Source organism: Sphaerodactylus townsendi, linkage group LG06, assembly GCF_021028975.2.
Source record: "Sphaerodactylus townsendi isolate TG3544 linkage group LG06, MPM_Stown_v2.3, whole genome shotgun sequence".
Classification (NCBI taxonomy): Eukaryota; Metazoa; Chordata; class Lepidosauria; order Squamata; family Sphaerodactylidae; genus Sphaerodactylus; species Sphaerodactylus townsendi.
This window is the reverse complement of record NC_059430.1, coordinates 72,301,320-72,308,943: the sequence shown is the minus strand read 5'-3', so window position 1 is coordinate 72,308,943 and position 7,624 is coordinate 72,301,320. Positions and strand designations below refer to the sequence as shown.

Sequence of the window (7,624 nt, the reverse complement as noted above, 5' to 3'; positions counted from 1 at the left end):
CAACAAATTAATGTGATATTTAGATTCTGCCAATTATCAAGACTCCTTTGTGTGTAAACCACTGCTTAACCTAACAGAGAGGCATCAGTGAAAAGTTGTAGGTCATGGTACTTCTTACTGATCAGCCCACCAAGTCAAAGAGTGAATAACTGGTGTCAGAATTGATAATTATAGCCTTTGAGTGTGGGTTTGAGTTGGTATTAAACTTCCGCAGGAACCAGTTTTGAAGGGATTCCATGTGGAGTCTGACATATGCAACCACTGACATGGTGGAAGCCATCAAACCCAACAAGTTCTGGTTATACAATGTCCTCTGAAACCTATTAATGGAGAATTCGTGTACTGGCTTGCCAATGGCCATCACACTCTGCAGTGGCCAGAATGTCCTAGTCAACACTGAATCTAAGCGGGTACTGATAAATTCAAGTGTCTTAGGTTGGCTATCGGATTTCTTGTAGTTCATTATAAAACCCATACTCTCCGAAGTGTGGATGGTTATGAAAATTTGTTGGGGTAGTGTGTATCTAGAATCACCCACCAATATCCAATCATCCAAGTATGAAAATAGGGTGCAAATTTGTAGGGTTAAGTGGGTGACTACTGATAAAAGGCATTTGGTAAATATTCAAGGTGCTGTAGCTGAACCGAAGGGCATAATGCTGATCTCCACAAGTAAAACTCAAATATTTCATGCGACTTTTGTGTATGGAAATATAGAATATGAAAAATATAGAATATAGAAAATATAAAATTTAGCATTCTTTAAATAGCAACCCCCCTCCCAATAAATGTAATTGTCATTCTGCCAGATGAACTGTTTCAGTTCAACTGTTATTGATTCTTCATCATCTGATTGCACACTCCACTATGGCTGCATGAATTAGATGTGTAGTTAATGTACTTATATACTGTGGCTAGCAAACTTTACCAAGGCATCTGTTCAAGTAGTTTACTGGTAAAACACAAATTAGCATTTTTGCCTTTTAAAAATGTTTCTTCTTATTTGCATGTAGTTGCAAATTAAGTATCCAACACACTTAGCATTGTCTGAACTTCAGGACTGATGTTTGAGAACTATCTTTTGTTTAGTAGGGGGCACATACTCTAGAGGGCACTGTTGATTTAATTTTCATCTCTATCTCAGCTGCAAAGAGTCTGATTTTTGAAACCTTAATTAGTTTCCTTTTGAAAACAATCTCACTGTTTCAACAGTGGGTCAGTGTACATTGTTCTGGACTGTGCCTTTTATGTTTATAGTCATGTAATCAATATGTTGGAAGAGTAATTAATTTTTAACTTCAGCCGATTGTACATGAAATGCCACCGGACCTACTGGGGAGAAGTGAGATTTCTTTTGAAGCATCAATACCAATGAGGTGGGGGAAGTTTACTGTTAAGGTTGCAGATGACCTTGTGTGGGCAAACAGCAGGGGTTGCCTGAACAAACAAATATTAATATGGTATACAATAAAGGTTATCATGACTATGCTCTGTGACAACAGCATTCTTTTAACAAATGTTCTTTATTTTTGTCCTCTAATCATTCTTTTCAGATATGAAAAAGCATCAATTTCCCAGCATTTATGGCTATTATTAATGACAAACTATTATTGTTATTATTATTATTATTATTAAATTGGATTTGGTATACTAGCAAACATTACAGTCGCTTTTAGAAACTCTTTTGAGATCCTAGTTTTCACCTTCCTCTCTTCTTTTGCACTTCCTTATTCCCATGTTCTAAAATCACCTGATTTTCCCCCGATCCAAAAATGGTTTCACAACATGTGGAAGCAGCAACTAGAAAAATAGACCCTCTACTTATTAACGTGCTTCCAATAAATGTCATCATCACTTAAGTGCAAACATATATTGTAAACAGGGAGCACGCTCTTTAAATCAAGAGTATTGTGTCACTTAAAACACTAACACATTTATTAGGGCATAAGCTTTTAAGATACTTTCCTTTCTATGGAACATGGACCAGGTTCTTTTGCAGTTCTCTACAGTAACTTTTTATTTTCTTTGGCTAAGAAAAGCAGCCATTGTCTATTAGTGCTACCAGTATAGGGGGGCAGCATGGTGGCTTGTAGGTTGCCAAAACAGGACATAGAGATTATCTTCTGCAGATAAATGAGTACTGGATTTACATGTAAGACACTCAAGTTCAGGTGCCAGCACAAAGTGCAAATTATGTGCCCTTTGGCAAATTATCAGCTTGCAGCCTACCCATTTACTGTAAAAAAATTAAACCATTTTTTGTACTGAAAGAGATGTATTTAAACTGCTTCTTTCCTGCCTGGTGTCAGGAAAAGTCTGGAAGATATATTAAAAAAATGAGTCACTGCATTATTTCAAGTTATGTCTTTACATTTAAAAACTGGAAACAAGGGGATAATAATAGCAGGTGGTGGATTTTTTTTACTTTATATGAGGATAAAATCAGTTCAAAAAGTTGTGCAAGTCATTAAGAGGAGAATCTCTATTTTCACCCTTACTGAATTAATATTACTTTGTTTGAAAGATGCCAGGTAATTCAACTCTAAATAATTTTAAATGATACATTAGATTTTCCATAAGAGCAATTTCCCATATTCTGATACTGAACACTCAGTGTACATGGAGTAGTAGCTTGCTATTAACTCTTTGTGCAATGAAAATGTTTTGGATCTTCAGGAAACAAAGAAATATTAGGTTGGGGTTAAGACTATGTGGTGCTACTTCCTTAATCTCTTGAAGTTTCTGTCCAGAATTGAAATATGACCTTACAAGCTTACCACATGTGGGAAATAAAAGAACCTTGTGCATTGCAGCTGTTCTACTATTGCCCTAAAGGCATTTTGTGTATTTGGTCAAGTTTAAGCACTTCAAGTGCTTAATTTCCCCTATAAGGTTGATGGGCAGTAGATTTAGGGCAGATAAAAGGAAGTATTCATTCACTCAGCAAGTAACTAAATTGTGGAATTCACTACTATTGGATGTGGTAATGCCCACAAGCATAGAGACCTTTAAAGGAGAATTAAATAGATTCATGGAGAAAGGGCCATCAATGGCTGCAACCTATTTTTGTCCAGGATGACAGTTAGATAAGTTTGTTTGAAATTCCTTCTCAAAGCTTATTGCAAAATGCATTTGGATCTAATTGGTTAAATAAACAACTTTACCATGCACATTGTTCCCTTCTGTTTTCTCCTATTACCCATGAAGACTAAAGGACAGTACACATCTGAATACCACTGCTATATCATGGGGCGGTGTGGGGTGGGGAGTCTTGATTTTTATGAGGCAACTGGCTGGCCATCTTGTAAAACAGGGTGCTGGTCTAGGTGGATCACTGCAGTGGCCTGATCTAGCATAAGCACCTTTTATATTCTTACAGCCCAATCCAGACTGGGCTGGTGGGAATGGAGCTCCTGCATCTCCACCCTGTCTTCTCAAGAGGGCTTCTGTGCAGTACAGGAAGCCTGAAAACAAAAAAAAACAGAAAATGCAGGCAAAAATCCCCCATTTCATATCCTAGAGACCAAGCCGTTTATCTGAGTGTATTAAGAAATAATAGCACATGGTATGACTGCATCATGATATGTTATCAACTAATACAACTAGTACAACTGTGGTGTAACTATACATACACCTAAATCACATTTTTGCTCTTATCTGATAGACTGGCATATGATCAGCTCCAGCACAGGCCATCATAATATCTGTGTTGGCTGTTGGCCAATCATTAGCCAGTCTTAACATGACATCCTGTCCTATACCCTGAAAACAGTACCTGATACACGTGCAACCACCAACCAAAGTAACCCTGGTTAAATGTCTTGCTTTCATGAGAGTGGAGCTAACTGGCTGTCTAATGTTCAATTCAAGCACTATGCTGAACAGCTTTGTGCCTGCACAGCAGCTGCTTGTACTCCAGGATCAAGGCTCAGTTCCTATTTTAGGTTTCCCATTAGTGGAAGACAACTGCAGAAAAGAGGTATGCATGATGACCAGTATGGAACCTACCCAAACGCCTGGACTGTGACAGGACCCAAGGAACCTGTGATACCGGAACAAAGGACCAGTGCATGCTGGTCCCATGAATTCAGATGTGACAACCAAGGTTGCCCCAAAAGGTGAGGAGATTGTTTTGACCCACCTCTTAAGCCACCCTTATGTCACTAGAATCACAAACAAACAGGGGCGAAGGAGAGAAAAAGAAATTCCCCTTTCTTTGGTACCTGATTCAAGGTGCCAAGCCACAGGGAGATATTCCCTCAGGAAATTGTTCCTTTATGGCTGTGAGGATCTCCCTTAATAAAAATATTAGAGTTCACTGCCACCAAAAAGTATAACTGGGATGTAGCTTATAAGCTGCCAGCAAGATACCACCTTTTCTAGGCACACAGAGAGAAATCAGACTGGAACTGATGTTAACTTAAAACAGAACTTGTACAGTTTATTATGGCTAAAATGCAGGCTTCTCAGGTGATTTGAGAGGTTTCAAAAGCTTGTCGGTTACAGAAGGAAAACTTATTTCTTGAGATGTTATTCAACAGTTACACAACACTGATCACACGCAGGTGTCACTTCTCTGGAAAGAGGTCCAAAACTTATGCTTTCTCACGAAGAGGTTTCACTTTACTTCAGCTTCCCTTACACAAAAGGTTTTGCTTTGAGTTGTTATCTCACAGACACTAGATGGTCTCTGTTCCACACACCCCTTTCTTGTTCATATACCCCAAGTCTAAGTCTGGTAGGACTGGCACACACTATCCACCTACCCTATCAGTCCCCTGCTAGGGCTAAAATGCCCCCTTTCGGACTGGACTTCTGGTGACTGGGTTTAGAACGGGGTGGACAGACTCTATGTCTGGGCAGGCTATCTGCCAGGCACCTGAGCGGTGGTTCACACTCCACCAAGACTCAGGGCCTTCCACACACTCCCTCAATCTTCCTCAGTTTGAGTCAGAGCAGTCTGACTCCTGTCAGAACACCAGCAGTGACAGATCTATACTTGACCTGCTCTCTGCTCTTGGATCTCACTCAGAGAACCAACCATGACAAAAGAACCCTCAGCTCTCAAGCTGCCTCTTTTTATTTTCTGGCCATTTCCCTCCAGCCAATCAGGACTGGGCAGGGCTTAACCCCTTCAGGGCTGACTCTCCCTGGAAACCAAAATGCCTAATATGGGCATTCGTCACACAGCCCACCTTGATTGAGGCTGGCCCAGCAACATCAACAAAAATAGTGGCTTGGGAACAATAAGTCTGAATGAAAAGGCAGGGCTGTATTCCAGTGAGTGTGATGGCTAAGTGTGCATAGCAAGCACAGGCCCCTCCCACTCTTCTGCAGAACTTCTCTGTCCCAGGAGGAGCTTGGATTGGTCAACATACAGGGATGTGACCTCCTTTAGCTAAGCCCTTAAGCAAAAGAAGGCCCTTGGACAGACTGAAGAGAAAGTTGTCCCTGTTCAAACTGCAGGAGAGGTTGGCAGGGAAGAGAAAAATAGATGGTACAACCTCCTTCCCTCTCCAAGTGAGCTGTCAAAGGAAGCAAAACACCAGAGCTAAAGAGCAAGGCCTTTGTCCCTCACAGTGTTCCCAAACTGGGTGTATCGCAATGGAAGACAGGAATGTTTGCTTCTATGAGAACTGCTATGCTTTACTGTCCTAGCAAAACCTGGATCCAGTTGTATGTGCAGCTTTCTAATTAGAATTTGTGAGTGAAAGAGTATGCTAGTGAAAGATTGATGTAGAATCCTATAGGAATAAGCTGATATGCAATAATTTGTGATCAGGAAGAGATCTCATATAGACTGGCCATTAGTATAATGTCTTCTTCATGTGTTCATTTCAGAAAATAAGTACCTCTGAATAAGTTGGATAAAGTCTTCCCAGCATTCATTTTAGTTTGGATTTAAAGTATTGTGTCTGGTAAGAAAAGAGGTGCTAGCTGTGTTCTGTCAGTACCTGCACTGATTTTATAAACTGCTCTAAACAGAGGCATTGCTTTATAAAACAGTGTCCCCCTGCAGCTGTACTCCCCCACTGCGCCCAAGCCCCAAACTCAAGGCAGGGGCGCAGGTGAGTGGAGCTCACCTGCCCCCAATCTCCACGTGGAGTTGGTGAGTGTGGCCAGCCAGGTTGACCCACCATGAACTTCATGTGGAGGTGCGGGGGGGAGGTGTTTGAGCCCAGCTGAGGCCAGGCTTGCATCCAGCTTTAATTTGTAGGCTAGAGCTCGACAAAACATCTGTCCTCAGCCAAGCTCAGACTCAGTATGGGGAGGTTGTTGGCTCTAGATTTATCACCAGGTGAAACTTAGGGGGTGGAGCCAACAGTATAAATCTAGAGCCTCTGCATGCTCAGTTAAGCCTAACTCAGGCCAGGTGTGGATTGAGCTATAAGCTGCAGGCCTCAGCCAGGCCCAAATGCTGCCCCCCCCCCAACCGCCACATGGAGATTGGGTGGGGTGATCCAGCTGGCCCTACTCCAACTCCATAGGGAGCTGGGGAGACCAGTGTGAACCCAGTTGGCCACACCCAATCCCGAATAGAGAATGGGGGTGGTGAGCCGCTCAGCTGTACTCCTGCACTGTTTGCCATGTGAAAGTCAAGGATGGGGGCACTGTTGCGAGGGGGGGGGGCGCAGCCCTGAAGTACACCTATAAGAAGTGGTGCTTAGGGTTCTAGCCCCCTCCCCCTCCCACCTAGCTATGCCACTGGCTCTAAATCTCAATATTCTGTCTTGAACATTTGACACTGGGTAAGAACTGGATTAAGAAATGGGATTTTTCAGCTCTGTTCCTCTGTTATTTGTTTCTGACCTTAGTGAGATTTTACTGTGTGTATATTTTCTAAAACGTTTCTCTTTACATATACTGTGAACTGCTATGAAAGCTACATAAAATTAAAGCAAGATAAGAACTACATAAATAAAACAACATTTGAAAATAAAAAGATTCTACAGCAGTTGTCATATTTCAGCTCAATCAAGAAGTTGTACAAGAGAAAGGCCATATTTTGAGTCACCTCTTAGTGAACCCAAGTGGTAAAACATTGCCCTTCTATGAGGACAAGATACCTTCTGCAATTAAGAAGACAAATTTGCATGCAATCAGTAAATTTATGTTCTTAGGTTGTCAATTTTTTTTGTTTCAAGTTTGCAAAGCATCTGTTTCCATTGTTCATGTTAAGGGCTGGTAACCACTCAATTACGCTCCAAACAAACATAAAATCTTTATAGGATGAGCTCCACTCTTATCTAGACAGACATACACATGCTTGAAACACGAACAGTTGGCATACAAATACTTTATTTTTTACTAAGAAGTCTGTTAGGTCATAACAATTATAAATGTTAAGTACCATCCATCTTATTCGCGGGCATATGAATGTACAAACATCAAAATCTCTACAAGAACCACACATTAGGTACAAGTATCCCAGGCACAACATTAATGCTTCTTCAAGAACAGTATAACTGTTTGATTCCCCACCCCCTCTCAAAATTTGTATACCTAGGTTTACAATATCTGAACTTGGCATCACAAATTACTTTAGCTCTGAAAGTAATTTTTCATCTTTGCTTACAGCAGATTTTTTGTGCTTAGGCAATCCCCAATTAGTGTTGCTCTCAGC

General features: G+C 41.0%; 1 protein-coding gene across 2 annotated transcripts in view; it reads right to left on the bottom strand.

Moving 5' to 3' along the window:
* Positions 1-7,282: 7,282 nt before the first annotated feature.
* MET (MET proto-oncogene, receptor tyrosine kinase) overlaps positions 7,283-7,624 on the bottom strand; it is a 127,633-nt gene continuing 127,291 nt past the window's right edge. For both annotated transcript variants that reach the window (XM_048500644.1, XM_048500645.1), the window contains one exon: positions 7,283-7,624. This exon is cut by the window's right edge and continues 2,073 nt beyond it. The gene's annotated coding sequence lies outside the window, so the exon portion shown is untranslated.